Here is a 22539-nt window from a genome sequence, read left to right as displayed (position 1 = left end):
GAAAACGTGTGAAACAAGAAAAGTACAGCAGGCAGCAAAAATAACTCAGGTTTTAGACAAGATGAAGGTGAGTATTTGCTGAATTGGCCTTTGTAGCTCATAAAAGGATGAGTGAAAGAAAGGAGAAGCAGGATTCAGTCTCCAATAAAGACTGGAAAGGGAAGTGCTGGACTCATGTAATGAACTGTTTCTCAGTTGCTGTTTTGCCACCAGCTGAAGCCAGGGAGAGCATTTCCTAAACTGTGCTGGCTCACAATGAGAGGCTGAAGTCAGCAATAATGTAAGCAGCATAAATCAGATCACAAAGCAAAAGAACACACACAGGGCCTGATCTCCCTGTTTATCCCAGCACACAGCAGGAGGGAATGCAGTGAAACCAAAGCAGAGCTGAGCACAGAAGTTCTGAGAGAAGAATTAGACATCCAAGCTTGGGCTACCTGGTTTTGGAGGATGCTTTGTGGGGGGGTGGGGGTATGCCTTAAAAGAACAAAATTACAGGCATCCAGTTTAAGTATCCCAGCAAAGAGTGAGGTGCTGTGGGCTCATCTGATGTAAATCAGACACAGATGCCAGCTGGGCACTGCTTCCTTCCCATGGCACAGATCCCCAGAAGAATTCTGCCAGATCCAGCACTGGAGCCTGCATTTTTGTGATGCTGAGCCCAGAGGCAGCAGCAGCAGTGGTGTTTTCATGCAAGACAACACAAGCTAAGCCATCAAGTGAAAGCTTTCTAGACAATGCATTGCAACCCAAGAAGCCTTGCTGGAGTGTTTATGGAAAGCACCAGAAATAAGACAATGACAGCAATTTTTGTTGCCCTCTTGCCGATGTGCTGCTAAAATATGATGGACTTGGCCTGAGCTAATGCCTTTTCCTGTGAAAGCTCCTTGTCACAGACAGAATGGTAGTTCTTGGTGGAATTCCTGCTATGCAACACCAGTCACAACTCAGGAATACTTTTACATGATGCTTGCAAGCACTAATTTTTTTTTTTTATATCTTGATAGTGAGGTGGAACAAAGAGGGGGTAGGTGGGCAGTACAGAGGTTGGTACATTTTATTAATGCGTATTACAATGTTTCGAGATGTTTTATGGTTATCTTACTAAGATTCTCATTATCATCACATTCACATGCTCTATAGGCCAAAAAAACCACTTCAATTTGATAATAAAAGACATATTAATTGGATAAAAATTCTCAAAAACTCATGTAACGTTGCTATAGAGCATCCAAGGACTGAAAAAAAATAATAGTGGAAAAAGTGCAAATGCTTTGTTTAGTCATGTTCTCCACTTCAAATAATCCCCTGACAACAATACACTCTACCACACATTTAAAGCATGCTAAGAACACCAACTGGTGCTCTTGAACAATCCAGTAGACTGGAGAATGAATTCTCTGCTGAGAACACATGAAACATCCTTCAATTAGTGCATCATCATGGACAGTTTAAGTACCACTTGAGCAGTGAAAGATATGTACACTGAATAATGCCAGACTGACTCAACAACAGGTTGAGTGTACTCATGGTGTACTTCTCAAATACCTAAAAAAAAAATTAAAAAATAAAAAAAATTAAAAAAAAAACAACCAAACCATCTGAAGCTGAGATACCTGAGACACTCAGTAGCATAGATGCTAAGAATACTATAGAAACAAATGATAAAACATCACCCTGACAGCAATATTTGAGTTTCTTTCATAAACTTATTTCCAGACATTTCACCAAAGCTTGGCTCAAATGCAGGTACACAATTATCTATTTTAGCACAGGCACAATTATAAAGTGTCAAACACCTCAGTCTTGGTAAACACTTTAAGTAAGAAAAAAAGCAAAAGATAGATATGTTTATTTACTCAGTCCTAGAAACAAGTTAAATTCAGGAAATTCCTTGCTAACTGACAGGATAAAATATGGTTTATCCTTGAATGATGTCAACATTTTTATCATTCCATCTTTTGGCTATCCAGTATTATATTCTGATCTCAAGGGACCCATATCTGAGATTAAGTCTTTTTATGTGTTTTCTCTCAGTGTCTAACCAGTCTTCCCAAGGTAATATAGATTAAACCTGAGAAGCATTAACTACACAGTAAAACTTTATTTTATGTACAGCCATGTAAATGAGCCATGTCTACTCTCTTCCAGAACTGGTATCTCTGAATATATTTTAAAATTATATCTGAATTAAGGAAAGTTCTCATAACCAGGTGAGAGGAAAATATACTACCTTCTTACTATAAAATTTTAAATTATTATTATTATTATTATGTATCTGATATATCAGATTATCAAAAAACAACACAGCTGCACACTACAGCTGCTGAACACTCAGATACTGTGGATTCACATATGCACATTTATGGGGCACCATCCTACACCAGCTGCAGGTAGCTCCATGCTAGGTATAAAAAAGAACTCTGATGGACAGGAGGAATCCTGTCTCTTTTAATGAATTTTCTAAGCCTAAATTCATGCTCATTTTGGAGAGGAACTCATGGCAGCATGGGCCAGTTTCCAAATCCACATCAGGAAATACACACCATTACTAAGATCTGTTGCTGTATGGGTTACTGGAGGTCACAGATTAACCTTTATCCTTTATCAATGAACAAGATACCATTAACTTCAGCAGGATTCCAGCATTGCTAAATGTTACATTTAAAGATCATAAAATTTATCATGGCCAGAAATACTTTTTTTGACATGTGTCATGGTTTTAAAGTCTTCTGATAGAGCAAACACAGCTCACTACTAAAAACTGACGTTCATTAACAAAAGCTTTCTCTTCCATAGCCTCTCACCATCTTTTATCCATTGCATGTTAACCTGATAATCCTAAGTATCTGTCAAAGTCTGGCCCAGAGGAAAGAGTCTGGCAGTTAAAAGAATTAAGGTTCTTAGAATTGTCTAGAAATAGACTTCTCATTAAAGGAAAAAAAAATCCATATTTTAAAAGTTAATTTTCATCTTTTTTAACTGGTGCAATTTGCAGCTAATCCATTGGAAATTATAACTAGCTCTACAAGTTGAAACACCAAAAAGCTGTATTCTGCCAAGCTACTGGGCTATTAATCCAGTATAATCCACAGACTTAAAATAACATCTTCAGAAGGATTGTGGCTATATCCATCTGTTCAAACACTGAATATTTTATTATGTCTTACAGAAACACCAACGCATTATAGAAATGTCATCTAGAGATGCTTTAAATCTTTTTATATCTGACTAGCTAAAGACGTCTAGTTCCAGAATAATGGAGTTAACAGGTAAATGAACACCCTACTTCCATTCCATAGGCCACTGGAAGTCAGTATTTCAGAGAGGATAAAAGAAACACTGGCAAGTTCCAAAAGAGCACAAAACCTACAATCCACCCTTCTCACCAGGAACATCAGCAGTATGTGGCTGCAAACCATGAGTTAAATAACACAGGTGTGACCCAGCCTGTCACAGGGGCAGTGCTTGCAGGGAGGTTTCCTTAAACCACCCCCTGAACAGTCCTAGGAGTTAATGAGATCCCTAACAATGAGATCCTGATAACACTATTGCAACATGAAAAGCAGATACTGCACGCTCTGTTGGGTAAACCTCTGGTTCCTTATGCACATTTGCAAATTAAAGATTTGTAACAGTCTACCAAACATATCAGAGGATTAATTCCTTCTTCATGGACTTCTACCCTTCCTTGTTACACCAGACAAAGCCAGCAGGGAACATGCTTAAAACCAACATAAATATAGCAAATCAAAGCCAAAACAACCTACCAGAAGAGAATTTTATATCTTCAATTAATTTAAGAAAATGGCCAAAGCTACTTATCCCAGGGAAACAACTCTCAGTCTCTCGCAGAGTCATACATCATCACTTTCAAAGGTGCACGTCTGGACCCAAGGAAACACTTTTTAAGTTGGGAGACTTCTTGGAATCTGAGTAGAGCCTGATACTAATGAAACCTCATTCCTAGAGGAGCTATCACAAACATGGGCATTAAATTCCATCCAAAGAACAGAGAAATCTAATGTACTTGCATATTAGATAGTTCTTTTTATTATACCTCAGCTGTCATTGTAAGATCAATGAGAGGCAGAACCAAATAATTTATACCCCAATAGCAAAAAAAGAGCGTACTAAAACAGGCATCAGTATAACTGCAATGTAGCCAAACAAACTCAAGGGCAAAAGAGGTCAGTTCCCAAAGATTTACACCCATGTTATCAACCATTTGCTGTCAGAAACTAGAAAAATTTGAGCGTAATGGCAATGCAAAATGCTTTTTTTTTAAATAAATGCTACTAAAACCACAGAAATCAGTAGAAAATTATAACTAGTTTAAACCAAGCTGTAGAGTTTTATGGTAAGGATATAATTTTCTGCTAAATTTTATAGATGTACCCAGAAATAAAACACCAGGCCTCTATTGAGTTTTATAGGGCTTTTCTGTAAGAATTACAAACAGTGGTATTCAAACAATACTTGTGGATCAGCATGCCAGCAGCCCCATAAGTTAAAACTGCATTGCATAAACCAGACACTGAATAATCTGGGATAATGAACAAATTCATAAAGAATCAGTGGCTGTTTGTCAGTAATCTGTGAATAGACAGAGTGGTAAATTCACTGAATAAATAAATAAAGAAAAACAACCCTCTTGGATGGGAATAGTTCACCCAGCTTTACTGCTTTGCCTTTAAGGGGCTGCCTAAAGGGCTTATAACTCCACAGCATTCCTGCCAGGTAATTTGTGCAGCATTTTTTAGCAACGGTTAAATTAAAAAGCCCTTATGGGAAAACTCAATGAACTTAATAGAGATGAAATCAATATGGTTCTGTAGAAATTACTCCAATACCTTTAGTTAGATCCTCTCTCCCCATCCCAGCCCCTTTACAGAGCACACTGTGGTCAGGACAGCAGAGAATCCTAAAGGGGTTGATTCCAACCACAGGGAGTATCCTGAGGGAAAGCACATCTGAGCCCCTGTGACAGCTTGGTTTGCACCTGGAAGGAGAGGACAGCATCAGACTGAGGGGTCAGGATGTGGATGTAGCTTGGCTGGGAACCAAATCATGCCAAGAACCTCTCCAGTAGCTTAGTACATGGGAAGCCTAAATGCTTGAAGCTTAAATGCTCTTCAACTTCCCATTTGGGACAGTGTCCTTTCTCTGCAAGTAGAATTAATATGGGAATTCAATCTCAGCTCAGGGAGCACAGCCAATCTCATATTCTTCCAGAAAAGCTGGCCTTCCTGGCCAAATTTGGTAAAATACTGCCTTTTGCCACTTCCTTATGCTAATACCTCCTTCATTTAATAGGTAGCTAAATATGGAAAAGTCGAAGATATGGAAAACAGGACAAAGCCTGCTTTTCATTCACAGGTGAATAAACATATCCTGAAAATCCCAAGTGAGGCTTAAACAATGAAAGTAACCACAGGGTTACATCATTGATGGGGCTTCATGAACACGGGGAGATTCTAATAAAACTCCCTTTAGGAATAAAAACCTCACAATAAAGATGTCTGTGGTGGCAAGAATAACATTTTAGTTATGTTTCACCTTATTTTGATCTTAGCTCAAATTAAAGAATACAGAACAAACCCACCACCACCCCCTATGTTCAGTTTCCACAGGCCTAAAAGAAGTCACACAGTAAATCCAACAGATGGAACAATGATGCTACATCCAAGAACTCAAAATTTGAACTATAATCATGCTTTTCTCTCTTCCTGGGATACCATATGAAAACACACAATAAAGTCTGCAAAGTACACTGGTTAGCAGGGGAAGTACAGCAGAACCATAGACACAGGAGCGGCAGATAAGATCAGAAGTCTCCACCTGAAAATTTGTGTTTCACAGGTAAATGAACACCCTACTTCATGGGAAAATTTGATTTTTGTGCAATAGCTTTTACACTTTCTCCCTATTAGCTTTTAAAGCTTCATTTTAGTATCCAAGTTCACCTAAGTGGGTGACCAATGGAATAAAATGTAACTGAAATCAACATGCTCTTAAGAGCTGTTTGGATTTTGTAGCTTTGTTTAGTACTGAACACGGTCATTAAAGTGCAGTTACCACAATAATAAATGTAGATACCATTAATTACAATACTAGATTTAAAATGCAACTTGAATCTCTCCAGTGGTTTTTAAGGGGGTGTAATACCACAGTCAATTGAAATTTAATCAAAACTAGCAGTTTAATTTAGTCTACATTTACAGCTAAAAAACCTCCAAACTTTACAGCCATTCTATAACTCTATTCTATACTCATTTTAGGTACAGGTGAAATAGGACTATTTCCTCTGATAAATAACTTTATTTGTATTTTTGCCAATCCATGCTTACATGTCAGCTTAGCCTAGAGTGGAAAAATGCACACACTTCCCTTTTCTTAAGGGATGTACGTGCATTTTTCCACTTAGGGGTGAAAGAACTGAACAAATAAATCCCACTGATAATTACAGCATGTAATCTTATCTGAGGTTCAATCTCTTGCACTTAAAAAATCTCCCTTGTGACATGTAAAAGGGTAAACAGATACAATGGAAGATTTCTGGAGTCTATTCTGCTGTCCTACATCACTGAAGCCAATAGCAACAGGACTGGTCTCAGAAAATTGCCTTAAGCCCCTGAGCATAAAGCTTTGACTTTTAAAGGACTCCATGAAGACTGACTTGTCCTTCTGCCCTTTTGAAATTCCCAGCCTGCATATCCCTGTTTGTGAGAAGGATTATTTTTACTTTTGTACAGCACTCACACTTAGAGGCCCCAGCAGAGATCAGGGCCCTGTTGAGCAGACACTGAGCAAGCACATGGAAGGTCTGAGCTCTGGAAAAGAGACAGGAGAGAGTGGGAGGGGAGGCAGAGGCACAAGGAAGTGATTTGCTCAAGATCACAGAACACATAATTAGGGGCCAAGACCTTCTGGTTCTTCATGAGGTTAAGGAACCAAAGATCCCAACACACAGTGAACTCCTAGCCCAGAAAAATCATACTTTCCTTTTCAAGTTTATATGGCAAAGAGCCCCTCACCTGTCTGTAAAAACACAATGTACTGAGTATTTTCAGACACCAGACACTGGTCTAGAATAATCACAATTCTGATCCACCATGCAAGTGCTCATATTCCATCCAGCCCTCAAACTGAAGGCAGATTTCAGGATTACGTACTGACCAAAGTATTTCTGCATGCATGCCCACTAATTAGCAAATTAGCCCACCTTTGCCTCACCTTCACCACATAATACCCAGTTCTCTTCAGGCACTATGAATATTTACACTAATTTGCTATTTTCCTGGAAGGGACACTTGCACCAGCTCTCAAAACGCAGATGTTCCCAATAAAATTATAGTTTTGCTATTGATTTGAATGGGAAGAGAATTGAGACAATGCAAAGAAAGGAGCCTGGGATTTCAGCCTCACAGGTACTCTACAATTTGACTGCCCCAAATGACTTTTCTCAGTACCTCTTTTGCCAAAGAAAGCACAAAACGTGTTTCAAGGGAGAAGTATACATTGGGTAGCGCCAAATAAATGCTTTGCTCTGAAATTTGACCATGAAAACACCCAAACCAGTGATAGCAGATGTACTTAATAATCTGCTGTGTAAATTATTATAGCTTCTCCTAAGAGATTTTGAAGTTCCAAAGGTAGGAGAAGTGGAAAAATCTCTATCAGACTGGCTTCAATCTGTGGCCTTGGTTGGCTTTCTGTAAAGGACCATTCAGGCTCAGCTGGGATTTCAAAAGCTGCACAAGCAAGTCCAGGCTTCCTTCAAAGTTATTTTCTTTACCAGAATGGTCAACTAACTGATATTTCTGAATAATTTAGAACTTTAACTCTTATGCACACTTCCCAGAGAATCTGGCATGTGGTTAAAATTAAGATTTTTGTGCCTTGCTACAGTGCTCATTTTAGCAGAGGACTAGACCAGAAATAGATCTACATCTCCATGGCACAATTGGCTGATTAAATGCAAAGTAAAAGGTGCTCGTAGCCAATGAGGAAGATTAATCAAGTGTGTCAGTCATTCATTAACAGGCACCCAAAGGGTTCCTGTTCTACTGCTACATTAAAGCACTTTCCCAAATGCAAGAACCATAGCATGACTCAGTTCTCTCCCAGAAATTCTAAGATTTCCAGTAAAAAATGTCCAGGGCGTGTTTTTTCTCAAAACCATGTATCTGTTCCACCTTCATCATGTTATCAGTCAGGGAGTCAAGTGCACAGAAGACATGAGAGGTGTGGTGTAGCTGTGTCACAGAAAATTTACCAGGGCTGTGTGTAATTCAGGGTGAAAGACATAAAGAAGTTCACTTTAAAATTACACATGAGGAGAAAAACTTTGAGCAGTAGGGCAGAGTGTGTGTATGTGCATATGGAGGGATCATGACTGGGAACTGACTTGGGGGCCCAACTACAACTTCTCCTGCTTCCTTACATTTCTCAGACATGGAATTTAGACTCACCTTCTCATGGCTCCACATGATATCAATATGGCTTCACCAGTACGTGCTATTTAAACATCATCTCTAATGCATCAATGCCACCAACTATCCCCCTGCTCAGGAAAATCCTGTCATGACAGGGATTGCTGCATCACCAGAAGTAGAGGGAGAAAACCCTTCACAGGATGACTCACTCAAGGTGCAGCACCAAACATTTTAAATAATCTGAGCTGCACAGATTTCAGCTGGCACTGAGGGCAGCCAGCTCAGCATGGCCAGGATCACTGCCTGAGATGGTGCTTGGGTATCACCTGGTAGCCTTTGAAGCCAGTTCCCATCACTCTCTCACTCAGAATCGTAACCAGTGAAGTCAGCACAGCCAAAGCATTGTAGGACGGACAGCTGAAAAGAAAATAAAGTTTCCTAGATTAAGACCTAGGAGAAGATCAGAATAAACATTAGAAAAGGAGCTCACCAGCAGAGAGTGAAAAGCTGACTTCCTAAATAAAGTCACATCCCTCTGATAAAACTAAAGACCAAAACCATACTTGATTTTTTTAATTTTCTATTTTTAAAAAACTAAACTGGTCTTGACTAACAGCTACATTCTACTTGCCTGAATTGCATCCCACCTGCACCAAAATTCCCCTTATGTCCAGTGAGCTTAGTCTGGCAATAACAGTAAAATTTTATTGAAATTTAGATATGAAAGAAAGATCCTCTCAGGTTTCCTTCCAAAATTTTTTTGGTAATCATCACTAGCATTATTTTTAAAAGGATTTTCAGTCTGGAACCTAAGCTGTTATTATATTGATATGAGAATCTCCAAGCAGAGTTTATTCAGTATAAACCCTTGGGCCACACAAGCTGAAGGGGCTCACAATCACTTGTCAGAGAGGAGGAAGAAGACACTATGACAAATGCTGTCAAACACCACACTCATAACACAGCAGAGATCACTTCTTTGATCAAGAGAATCACAGCCTGAAAACCTGTAAATACCAGCACTCTGCACTATCACTTAGAAATTGTGATAACAGTTTAACACTGAATTGCTACTGAACTGCTTTCTTATAATAGCTGCTGCACGTAAGAAAGCTGGCAACAGCTTTGAATTTTCATTCATGTGCAATTTCAGGAGATGAGATGAGAAATCTTCTCTTAAAAATACTTAAATATTTATTAGGTCAAAGTAATAGTATTGAGAGAGATTTGAAAAAGCCACACAAAATACAAGTGCAACATAAGTTTAAAACAACCACTGGGAAGATGAGAAACCTGCCTCAAATAAAGAGAGTTGAAAAAGAGAGATTTGAAAAAGCAAAAAGAGAGATTTGAAAAAGCCACACAAAATACAAGTGCAACATAAGTTTAAAACAACCACTGGGAAGATGAGAAACCTGCCTCAAATAAAGAGAGTTGGATGTTGTCTTAAATCCAGGAAAGATATTATGATGTTACAATAAAGGGAAGGACATCACCTTCTGGTGCTTCAGTTTCCTATTTCACTTCTTCCCCTGAGCTCAAGGGGTATCAGGATATACAAACCTTGCCTGTGATCTACTCAGCCACTCCATAACCAGCACGTTGGGAAACACCAAATTATAAAGGACATGAGACCTGCCCAAAAGAAACAAAATCCTCCCTACTCAGTAAGCCCTTGTGAAAACTTAATTCAAGAAATTGAGAAATTAACATAAAATGCCCTAGGAAAAGGAGAGGGAAAGGATTAGATGAAAAGTGCCTTCAACATTTGGCAGCAGCTCCTACCCTCACCTCATGGATCAGTGCTATTGATGATGCACTTGAATGAGAAGACAGAATCCCACCAAACATGACTGATGAGCAATGCACTCTGTGTTTGGAGAGCATGCACCCGTGTTTATGTGTTGGTTACCTGGAAACCATGTGCCAGTGGCTGTATTTCAATACCCACCTTGAACCTCACAGAGACATTTCCACCACATGAAAGATCATGTACAGTATTTCACTCTGGCTTCTGGTTCCACTCTTATGATGTCAAAGTCACATATTGACCTTGGCTGGAGAGCTTGCCTGTTCCAAGAGCACTACAGAAATTTGTCACAGGAAGCTGCTTTGATGCCACTGGAGTGTCCCCTTAGAACCACCACTCTGCTAAGAGTTTTCTAAGCTTTCAGTTGTAGAAAGAGTCAACTGAAAATAGCATTTTGCTGGTCACTGAGAGGGAGTTGAACAAGGTGACTGAAGTATTTCAAGGTTCATTAAGTTACAGGGACACGCACTGGAAGATCATAACTGGTGAGGCTGTAACACTGGATTATAGAACAATTCCCTCAAGTGCAAATCCTGCCTCTTTCCAAAGGGTTTTACAATGGCCACAAACCACCTCTCAATATTTCCTGGTTTCTTACTGCATTTATTTCTGGTTTTGGACACAGATAGACAAACTTGAGATGCAGACAAAGTTAAAAACAGTATAATACTAACAACAGCAAAAGAACAAGCCTCTGCTTGCACTAACTCCAATTATTATAATAACCACAAACCCCTCACAATTTTCACACTGGACTGAAAGTTTACAGCAACTCAAGTTCTGGCAGACAAGCAGTGGACGTGAATCTCAAAACAAGTGTCTCTACCCAGAGCTCCTCTTCCCTTGGCTTTCAGAAAACCTGATCTGGGGTTTATTGATTACAGAATTTCCCTGCCACACTCAAGATGCATCATTTATGGAGTGTCATGTGTAAGGAGAGAGGTTGTCCAAAGAGATTACTGATGCAAAATAGATTCTACAACTGCATCCACTTTTTTTTTTTAATACAGGGAATTTTGTTTGCTTGGAAAAACTGTGAACACAAACTAAAACTTATTCTGCCTGATACTTTACTTCTGAACATTTTCAACTCTTCATCTAGGCTTTATACAGTGTTAACATTACTAACAATGACAAAAAGCAGGACAATGAATGTGAGTCATGATTCCTCTTCATTTTTTTTCCTTTTTTTTTTTTTTTTGTAAATTTTTTTTTTTTTTTTTTTTAATACAGGGAATGTTATTTGCTTGGAAAAACTGTGAATGCAAACTAAAAGTTATTCTACCTGATACTCTCTTTTAACTACTTTCCTCATCATTGTTCTGTGAGCGATGGTCCCAGAAACTCTCACAATTAACTTTGCAAACTTTCTTTATACTCCAAAAACTCCAAATAACAAAATTGCTCCAAGCACTCTTACCCTAGAGGTGGTGTTGGTAGTGATGAAGAAATCTCATGATATCTAATTATGCATGTACATTTGCTGTGGCATTTTCAGACTTTTTTGACTGACTCTTTGTGGTATTTTGGAACTCATGCTTCTGGCCAAACTAAGGTGAAGAAATAAAAAAAGAGAATATTGCATCATCAAAGTACCTTTACATTTTTTGGAGAGTAGTTTAATTTTTTTCATCAAAGATGACAGAGAACATTAAAGTAATGAGAAATACAGTTCTCATCCAAAAAATGCCAATAATAAGTATCCATATCCCTTGTAGTGCAGGCTTTTAATGACTACATATAAAGACACAAATTGCCAAGAGTCCAGCTGCATCAGTCCTTGTTCCCAAGGTGACAACTACAGCCAGCCAGGACAGTCTAAGACTGTACTTCACATTTGGACACCACAGAAAGGGAAAAAAGGCCGTTCTTAAGCTCCTCAACCCCACCTTCTGTGATAATCTATAGCATCCCAAAGTTAGTCACTACACTACAGATACACAAGGTATTAAACCAAGCATTTTTACTTTATTTGGTGGTTGGCAGGGAACTGTCTGAGTTCTGGTTATCTTTGTTGAACTTTTGAAAGTGCTTATGCACACTTATCCCCTGAAGAGGTCACAGAAACCTGTGGTTTTGTCTTTGGTCCTTACAAGCTGAAATGACTCAGCAGTGTAAAAAGTACATTGGCAAACTTTACAGATCCTATGGTAGAGCACACTTATTTCAGATTTTTTTCCACTGGCCCACTTTGCAGCCATTCTGTCTCCAGCACTGCAGGAGATTGTTGTGACCTAAGGGCAGGACCCACCACTTCATTTTTCTGAATCTCCTGTCCCTCAGTCCAGCCTGCCCAGATCCCTCTGCAGAGCCTTCCTGCCCCCCAGCAGATCAGCACTCCCACCCAGCTTGGTGTCCTTCTGCAAATTGCCTGAGGGTGTTGATTCTTCTGTCCATGTGACTGACACAGACATTAAACCAAACTGGCCCCAATTCACCACCCCTCTCGGGGCCTGACCATTAAGCCAGCAAAGAGTGCACCTGTCCAAGCCATGGACGTCCAGTTTCTCATGAGAATGCTGAGGAATTATATCAAAGGGTTTCCTAAAGTCCAGACAGACACATCCACAGCCTTTCCCTCACCTCCTAAACAGGTGACCCTGTCACAGAAGGGGGTCAGCTGGCAAGCAGGACACGGCCCAAGCATGTGCAGGCTGGGCCTGATCCCCTGGGTGTCCTGTACCTGCTGTGTGATGGTTCTTGGCATGAGCTGCTCCCTGAGCTTTCCCAGCACTGCAGGCAGCTCAACAGACAGTAGTTTCCTGAATCCTTCTTCCTGCTCATGCTTGTAGGTGGGTATCACGTATATCAAAGGGTTTCCTAAAGTCCAGACAGACACATCCACAGCCTTTCCCTCACCTCCTAAACAGGTGACCCTGTCACAGAAGGGGGTCAGCTGGCAAGCAGGACATGGCCCAAGCATGTGCAGGCTGGGCCTGATCCCCTGGGTGTCCTGTACCTGCTGTGTGATGGTTCTTGGCATGAGCTGCTCCCTGAGCTTTCCCAGCACTGCAGGCAGCTCAACAGGCCAGTTGTTTCCTGAATCCTCCTTCCTGCTCATCCTTGTAGGTGGGTATCACATTTGCCAACCCCCAGTCACTTGGGAGCTCCCAGGATTGCTGATAAATGATTGAGAGTGACTCAGTGAGCTCTTCCATCAGCTTCCTCAGTATCCCCAGGGAGAATCCCATCCAGCCCCACAGTTCTGTGTGTACCTACATGCTGCAGGAGGCCAGTGACCATATCACTTTGAATTATGGGGCTTACATTCTGCTCCCCAAGACTGGGGTCCTGGAGAACAACTGGTGTTACCAGTAAAGACTGAGGCAAAGAAGGCAATAAGTACTTCAGCCTTTTCCTTATCCTTTATCACTGTGTTTTCCCCCTCATCCAATAAGCGGAAAGCGATTCTCCTTTTGTTGCTGACGTATTTAAACATTTTTTTATTGCCTTTGCAGCAGTTGCCAGATTAATTTCTAGCTGGTCTGTGGCCACTTCTTTTGGAGAGAAAGACAGGTGTACTTTAAAGAGGGCAAATATCACCAAATAGATCTAAGACAGGAAGTACAAAACTGAACTTTAGCTGCTGTCACTTCAGTATCACTACTGCAGCATCTAAAAGAAACTATAGCTGACCTTTGTACAGGCTGCTGCTACCCAAAATCAATCTGGCCAGTAAGTAAATTCTCTATGAAGAATATTACAGATATTTTAATAGTGTCAAATGAAGAGGACACCAGTGTTTCATCTCATAAAATAGAAGTACAAATAGCACCTTAAATATTTAATTTGGAATTTTCTGACTGTTTTTTTTCCAGACTTGCGAAGAATCTAAAATGCAGGGTGCCAAGGAGGCAGGATGCAGTTATCCAAGTTAAATTAAATTTTAAAATACAGTCCTGTGGCTCAGTTATTCCTTTATTATTGCCTGATAACACCTTTTACAGACAGATGCTTTACAAAGATGGTCAAGTCCTCTCTTGTCCTTACAAAGGACACAGTCTATACCCATGAGCTAAATAAAAGGCTCAGTGTAACTGAGGCTGGAGAGTTGGTGCCTTTACCAGATTATGCTCTGTTCCCACACTTTGGTACCCACTGTTTCCATACAAGTTGATCACAAACACAGTCCTTGCTGTCAGCAGCAAGTTCTAATCTCAATATGATTCAGGCATCAGCAGAGTCACTCTAAACTCTCCCTGCTTCGCTGGGTATTTCCTGTCAAAGCAGGACAGCAGAACTTCAGCACACATGGCCCAGCAGCCTCCCCTGGATGCACAGCTCTTGGTGCCCTAAACTCACAGCAGACCACACAAAGCTACATATTAGGCCATCAAAAGCTCAGGAATACAATTGCTGACATGTCTGTTCTCACTAAACTTCACCCACCAGAACAACCAGAGCAGCAGGGGAGTGGCTGCTTTAGAGGTGATAAGGCAGAAGGGTTGGAGCAGATTCACACACCAGTTTAAAGCCTCTGAGCGGATGGTATAAAAACCCAGGCAATAATGTGCTCACAATTCAGATTTTGCAAGAATAGCCAGCAGAACATTAAAAAAATTAGTTTTGATGAAGCTCTGCATAAGATTTGTGCAATTACCAGAGTGAGTGCCTCCACAGCTTCTGCCTAACAACTGAACCAACATCATTATCAATTTGCACTTGATACAAGAAAGCGATTTTCATGTACTTACATCTGCTCTCAGAAGGAAAAGAATATGGTTTGTGAAGTTGCCATTAGCATGGAAAAGCAGAAACATCTGCTGGGAGCTTTAAGAGGCTCATTGGGGTCACTCACTCAGCACCACAGGGCACAGCTGGTCACCCCTGCCTTTGGCAGCACTCAAGGGGTGGCTTCAAGAAAGGAGGGGGCAACTTGACCACACAACAGCAACAGTCCTTGCAAGTTTCTGTATTTGTAAAAAAACCCCAAAACCTATATTTATCTAGCTGAGGATAAGTAACCTACCTATGCTGATTCCTCCCTTTATTAACCTACAAACTGTACCACTGCTCAAATCATTAATCCTTTGGTACAGCACCTGACTGAAGTGGGATTTTAACAAGCAAGAGACAAAACTAATATTGAGTCACCTCCGTGTGCTGGGGCTGTGGCACCATCTAGAGGATTCGAGCTGGAAATTCCTTGCACCATGGGCAAAAGAATTGGAAACTGCACTCAAAACTCGTGGGGGAAAAAAGCCACCAAAAAAAATATTTATGATATTTGGATGCCTGGAGATAACAGAAGAGAATAACAAAACCTCATCAACAGTCAGAGATATTTCCCAATCTCCTCCACTCCATGTCATATGCTTGCTACAAGATGTTTTTCAGGTGAAGAAAGGCAAGTGCTTCCCTAGAGTTTTGTTTATAACCTAACAAGAATAATTTTATTCTGTTTTCCTTTATTTTCACTTTCTTTATCTTAATACAACTAAAGTCGAATTTCAAACAGGGAAAGGAAAGGGGTTTTTTAAAAAATAACAGTGATAATGGTTTTTATTATATTTCATAAAAGGATGTGCTGATAGCTGATTGCTCACTGCAGAACTATCAAAAGAGAAGAAAATGGACAGGCACAGCCCTGGAGTCCCTGGACACCCCAAACATCACTTGGAGTACTTTCAGCTTGTCACAATCTCCCCACATAACTTAATTTTGCTACAGAAACGAACACTTTTGCTCCTATAGCAAAAGGGATAGCAAAGTTCAATCCCTGTTGCTTCTATAAAACTCTGAATTAGTTTCTCAGATGCTGAAAGACTGGGAATTGAGAATATTCACAGTGTGACTACTCCACAGAGTTTGTGGACAAAAAATCCAAACTGTATTTTCCGCTCATTGCTGAATACGTGACTGACCAGCAGCTTGATTTACAGTGACAGCTCTGCATTAAAAATTCAAACTTTTGTACACCTGAATACAATTTGTATCTGTCAGTATTGTGTCAAAACAATCATGTAATACCAAATAATCATTTTTATTAGATATTTATAAGGACTGTGGGCTAAGAATGGATTCTAAGCTTTCAGCTACTATGCCACACTATCTGCTTCTACCCAATTTCCTTAGAGACTGCTGGGATAGAAATAAAGACATAGAGGAAAAAAACTGAAAGACCAGCTGTCTGGTCATCAGCAGCATTACAGCAGGTCATGGGTGAGTTCATTCCACTTCAGAGGCCAACAAAACTGAAAACTTCTGGAGATACCCTGCAGCATTGGCATAGGAGCTCATGTAATAGCTGGCAGACTTTTACAGTTCGTTGTAATCAAGATTATTCCTTATAAAAAGCAAAGTTCTTCCTGAATTAAATTGATCTGTGATATTTCATAATGGCTGGCAGCAAATAAAGATTGTTTACAGCACTTCAGTGTAGCTCAAATCCTTCAGTGCACCCCTCAGTGTGCTTCACTCCCTGCCCCTTCCTCATTACACAGGTTCAAGCAGCAAGGAACAAAAGCAAGTTTCATGCACTTACCAGCAAAATCCTCTTCCTAGTTTCCATGTAGAGAATTGCATCTTCTAGCAAAGCTTGAGGGGAAAAAAAAAAGAAAACAAGATAATAGTTTTGAGTATTTTCGGTCTTTCAGTTGACTGGTTTTTCCTCAGTCTTAACTATAAATGCAGAAATTAGTCTAAACAACACTCAAATGCAGGCACCTGAAGTTTAAGCTTCTCACTTTTTACTTTTCCAGCAAATGCATGAACTTAATTGCACATCTAAGCCTTTGCAAGATTCCAGACCAAGACTAAGAGGGATGTCTCTTTCTCAAGCATTATCACTTTTTTCCTTATACTGGCTTCAGTACTTTATATTGAAAGAGTACATTGCCTGGAATCTGAATCCTCAGCTCATTTTGAAGTAACCAAGAAAGTATTTTAATTTCTTAAGTGTCTAGCTGTGATACAAAGCCTATCTGCATGTCCGTAAAAGTCTGTGTGTTTCAGTCTTTCACACTGAGCATAAATAATGCTTCCAAGAATAATCCTGCATCATGCTAGCTGTCATTTTGGCTCCAGTTCAGTATTTTCTGCAAAGCTGAGCTGATATTTTTATTGGTTTTAAAAAGACATATAGGCATCTTGCATCTATGAAGGAAAGCAGCGGTCTTGAAAGAAGCCTTGAAAATTAAGAAATAGCAACAGTGCAGCAAAGTAAATAGAAAAATTTGTCCTTTTCTTTTTTCTAAATCCCTGGCACTGTCAGTCCAATCACTGAGGACAGGATCACCACTATCCCTTACAGTATGTGCTGACTTTAATTGGACTGTAATAGCAAGTCACTAACACCAACAGTAGGATCAGGTTTATATTGTATAATCTATAAGTTTTCATTTAATAGCATCTACAGGCTGTATTAAAACAAAATTGCCCAGCAGATGTTCCAGGCAGATTCAATAATCACACACCAGTGCTTCCAATTGCTCAAAAAAAAATGGAAAACTGTAAGTAAAGTTACCCCATTTCCAAAAATTCACACCTTCAGACTTCTCCCTGTAACTGAGCTGCACAGGTGAAGCAATGCGCTGGCTAAGCTGGGCACATGTGCAACATCTCACACAGCTCACACTCAGCTCTAAGGATGGGCTCTTGATTGCCTTCCACAGCATGGCATGGGATGCTGGATTAACTCCAAAAAATAGTAGCTTTTGAAATAAAGATACTGCTTTTCCTGATCATTTCTCCCTTTCCTCATAAACCAGATTTTCAATTTTAATTTTTCAGTTTTCAACTGCACAGTTATCTGAACACGGCAACATCAACACATGATTTATGCTGGCCCCTGCCAGTCTGAAGCTTAATAAATGCCTGAAATAATATTGTTGCAATAGATAAGGCAATCCCACACACTGAAGTTATTTTCTCTCCAACATAGGGCCAGCAACTGCATTAAATTATGTGCTGATACACAGCTGTGGTTTCAAATACAATTGTGTCCTGAAAGAGATGCAGATACGCAACTAGCTTGCTAACTTATTCTTAAAATGTCTACCTAAAAAAAAAAAAAAAAAGCACTGGTGGCTTCCCAAATTTGCCAACTCAAAAGCAGAGCAATTAAAAGCCACCTCAAGGATAAAAACCCAAGAAGCTTCATATACAACTTCAATAAAGCTAATCACCTTCTCTTAAAAAGACAAATAATGGTATTTTGAACACATCAGTGCTATTTATTGAGAATGGCAAAAGAGTTCTTCGTGTTTTGCGCACAAAATTTGTTCCCTTACTGTTTTGGTGAAAGGAAACAGAAGCACGTGGGTAACTTATTTACACCACAGCATCGTAAATGTGATCTACACCAACAGAAAAAGCCTAGATTTCTTCTGAAGATGATTTACACAATGATCATAGTCCAGCAAGACTGGAAAGCTGCTGCTGCTGCTGAAAGCTGTGCTCTGCACACCCACACAGCACGTAACACCTGGGGCAAACAGAGAGCAGGAAACATTTGTGTGCAGGGAAAAGACAAAGGCTTTTTTCTAACAACAGTATCTCAACTGGTATCTTTGGGATTTAGTCAATATCAGCCTCAGCTTTACATAAACTACCTGGAAAATCCCTCTGCTAGGACAGCTAAGGCAGCTGGGGTTGGTGTTACCTCACCTCAGAGGTCCTCAGCAGAGCCCAGCCACAGACTGTCCCCAGCCAAAACCACACCAAGGGCCCTGGGTGCCTCAAGGGCACTAATTAATAATCCAGCCCAGCCCAGCCCAGCCTGGCCCAAGCCAACCCACCCCCCTCAGCTCAGCCCAGCCCAGCCCACCCCACCCAGTCCAGCCCCACCTGGGCTGCCCCTGTCTCTGGGCTCTGTTGGGCCCCACTAACCCTCAGGGTCTGTCCTGGCTGCTCCTGGCCGGGAGTTGTTGGTCCCAGGGTGTCACTTGTGCTGCTCCACAGCAAGGACAAAGCAGCAGCAGTCAGGACATGGCAGTGGAGATGGGTCCACCCAAGAATGGGACAGGGAATGGGGTTATGGGGGCAGAAGGCAGAGCCCTGGGGCTGGTCTTGAGCATGACAACCCTGAAGCCTCCTCACAGGGCCATGGGGCATCCTCACAGGACACTGTGGTGTCCTCTTGTGGTGTCCTTGCCTCACAAAACCCCATGGAGGGATTGTTACACCGGTTGTTATGAGCACCAGGGGTAAAACATCCTGTGCCCTCTCCAAGGATCCCCGGTAGTAACTCCTGAGCACAACGCTACAGTGTGATCTCCTGACACATCCACCCACTACCATCCATGAAGGTGCTGTGAATTTCAACACCTGTGTCATCTGAAGACACAAACATTTGGTTTGTGGCCATTTCTTGGAGCTCTCCATGTGATGAAATTTTTCATTCAAAGTTAATGGAAAGCAGGAACACAGGAAAGCAGAGCCTTGACCGAAGTATTCACTGAAGAAATAAGTAAAAGTATCATAATATTCATGTAGTTTAAGGAGTTCCATACTGTTACCTATCCCCCTGGCTTAACTAATCTGTTTACCTCAGAACCAGATCTTGAATATCTCATTATAGAGAGGGAAAATGTGTGGCACTGAGCCATGCTTTTACAGGCACTCTTTGTCCAAAATTCTTCGTATACACAAAAACAATCACTAGCAATTCACTCCCACCTCTTCCTCTGAAAACTTATGATAGAACAAAAACACCAGACAATAATATCTACTAAATAGTGTTGATCTTCTACTGTGGGAGCTATTCCCTGGCCCTGCTAAATATTCACAACTTATTTAAATTGTGCCATGGTGTGTTGTTGCTGTAGGAGAAAGACCATGTTTCCATCAGCCCAGCTTTGGCATTGATCCCATTGATTGTCAGCCAAAAGTGAAACTGGTCACAGAGTCAGATTTTAGAAGTCAGGTTTCACAGGTTAATCTCTTTAAGTCTTTCATTTACAAAAGAGGCAGCTTTGTACAATTCACATTGCCCATAATTTAGTTCACCTCCTTCACTTTTACAAACCCCAAAAAATCTGTTGCACCACCAGCAGTTTAGCAATGGGAGGCAAAAACACCAAGAAGGAAACCTAAATGTTATTTAGTCTTGGTAAATTGTGAACAAATTTCGTGTGCAAAATTTGCCTGGACACTTTAAGTAAAATGTCCCTTTGTTCACAGAATAGATGATGCAGATCAAGAGGGAAGTGTGTACCCTGGCAAATGGAAACTGAAAAGCTGCTTTGTGCCTGCACTTGCTCATGTCAAGATATGGCTGCTCAGTAAGCTGAAATGCAGTCTGGTTTCAGAATGAGAACAGTTTCAGCCATTTCTCTATTCTGTTGCAGTAAATAGAATGTCTTGATCCAATGAACACTTGGAATAAGCTGCAGATGAGAAGTGAACAAAATCCACTTAGATAATACAAATGATCTTTTTTGAGTTTGCAGACTGATACATTTCTCAAGGTAAAATCAACACTGTAATTTAACAGACAAAATAACCCTATTTTCCTATGTTCTGTTACTTGGAACTGTTTCCATCTTGGCACAATATTGGTCATGTGTGCCTTCCCACTCAGGTGTAGAGCTGCAGTCCATCTTTACCTGGGGTTGTGCTATTTTACTGAGGCAAAACTCAGGTGCAGCTCTGCAGAGATAAGACAATAATGTGCTGCTTACAAAGGATGAATTCTCTCTGTCTCAATTTTCATTCACAAAGTAGGAAATACATTCCATTTTTTTCACATTAGACTGTTCACAGCAAGGTATCAGGTGACCCCATGTCCTGTCTAAACTTCATTATTCCCAAAACTGTAGAACATGTGGCCCAAGTGAAGCCAATGGACAAAACTAGTGCAGGAATTTTGGGTTTAGTTGATCATTTAGAAATGTTTCAACACCAGATGCCAGATATGAATACAAGACAGTCTGTAGTTGTGAGGTTGCATTCAAGGTACCAAGGAGTTGTATTCCACAAACAAAACCTCAAAGTGTGTAGTCAGAAGTTTTTTTTAGATCTCAAAATATACATAAGTAGAACCAGTCAAGCTAATTACTTCAAGCCTTTCTGTAGAAAATTTCATTTCATTTCTGTGTGAAACCTTTCAAAGAAGTGTACAATTTTAGTCATAGTAAAAATAGTCCAACCAGTGGTGCAGAAGTGAAGTTTCTTACGCTGGGTAGGTTCCCTGAATAGATGAGACCCTCTGTTCTACACTAACAATAACAGCTGCCTTTTACTAAGATTTTTTTGTAATAGTGTAGGTGTAATACTGTGCAGGTGAACAAGCAAATGAAAGATTCCTAATACAAACATTGCCTGTTATTTGATTTAATGCTCAAAGTAGATTTGTTCATTGAAACACTCTGCTCAGTGTAACTTGTTTATTCAGAAAATTCCATAAACTGCTGCTGCCCCTCACAGTTGAGAAAGATCACAACACAGCATTTCTAATGAAGGATTTATTTGCCTTTCTCTAATTTGGGTGGCAAATGCAAAGAGAATTTGTCCTAAAGTAAGCATAACTCAGCTTTAATCTAAGGATGTCACTAGTGTCAACTCATTTTCATGTAATTATTAGACCTTGGAGGATCATTTAACATTCACCATTTTTATTGAAAGTGCTATATTTGTTGAAGCAATCATTTAGACACAAGGTCATATAAACTTGACACTAATTCATTGCTGCTTTTAAGTGACTCACTGTTTAATGCTGTGATTATATAGATATTCTTATGCTAATGCAGTGCTTGGGAACACCTGTTTGTTTCCATAAAACATCAGTTTCAATCTCAGTGTAATAAACATAAGACACAAAGGATCTAGTGGGTCATTCTGTGCACTTCCCTACACTACACAATGCAGAATTATTTTTCAAGTGATGACATAGATTTTACATAATTCAAATAATTAGGGAAGTTATTGAATAGTCTGATATCTCAGGTGGTCTTTTATTTCTTTTACTCCTTTGCCTCTAATTCTTTACCTGGCACTCCCTATTTTTACATGGTTCTCTTTTCATAATCAGACTCTTCAATTTAAGTAGTATTATTCTGGTTTTGTATTCCTGTCCTGTCCATGTGGAAGACACAATACAAATGTATGCAAAGAGAAAATTGCCTTGCCAGCTTGTAATCTATTGTCTTTGTTACTAGGTCAAATAAATTTTTTATTAGTGAAACAAGCCTATTAATGCTAAACAGTTTTACACTTATAGGATCACTGTGAAGCCTGGTTTTAGTTTCACCCAGTAGCCTATTAATATAAAAAGATGATTAGACAAATCACTGATAAACAATGATTCATTAAATCATCATTAATTAATCTTGACTTATGTGGTCATATTTT

The 22539-nt window shown here is 40.0% G+C and overlaps 1 long non-coding RNA gene across 1 annotated transcript in view; it reads right to left on the bottom strand.

Moving 5' to 3' along the window:
- The window catches only part of LOC120508155, a 71427-nt gene extending 52547 nt beyond the window's left edge, over window positions 1-18880 (bottom strand). The window contains exons 1-2 of the long non-coding RNA XR_005628942.1: window positions 18851-18880; window positions 16733-16785 (exon numbers count right to left, since the gene is read on the bottom strand). This is a non-coding gene — a long non-coding RNA (uncharacterized LOC120508155). The remainder of the gene's footprint in view (window positions 1-16732; window positions 16786-18850) is intronic.
- Between the last annotated feature and the right edge of the window lie 3659 nt (window positions 18881-22539).

The sequence above is a fragment of the Passer montanus genome, unplaced genomic scaffold (assembly GCF_014805655.1).
Source record: "Passer montanus isolate IOZ18808 unplaced genomic scaffold, ASM1480565v1 scaffold45, whole genome shotgun sequence".
In the NCBI taxonomy this organism is placed as follows: domain Eukaryota; kingdom Metazoa; phylum Chordata; class Aves; order Passeriformes; family Passeridae; genus Passer; species Passer montanus.
The sequence above is the reverse complement of the archived record's forward strand: the minus strand, read 5'-3'. Positions and strand labels throughout refer to the sequence as shown.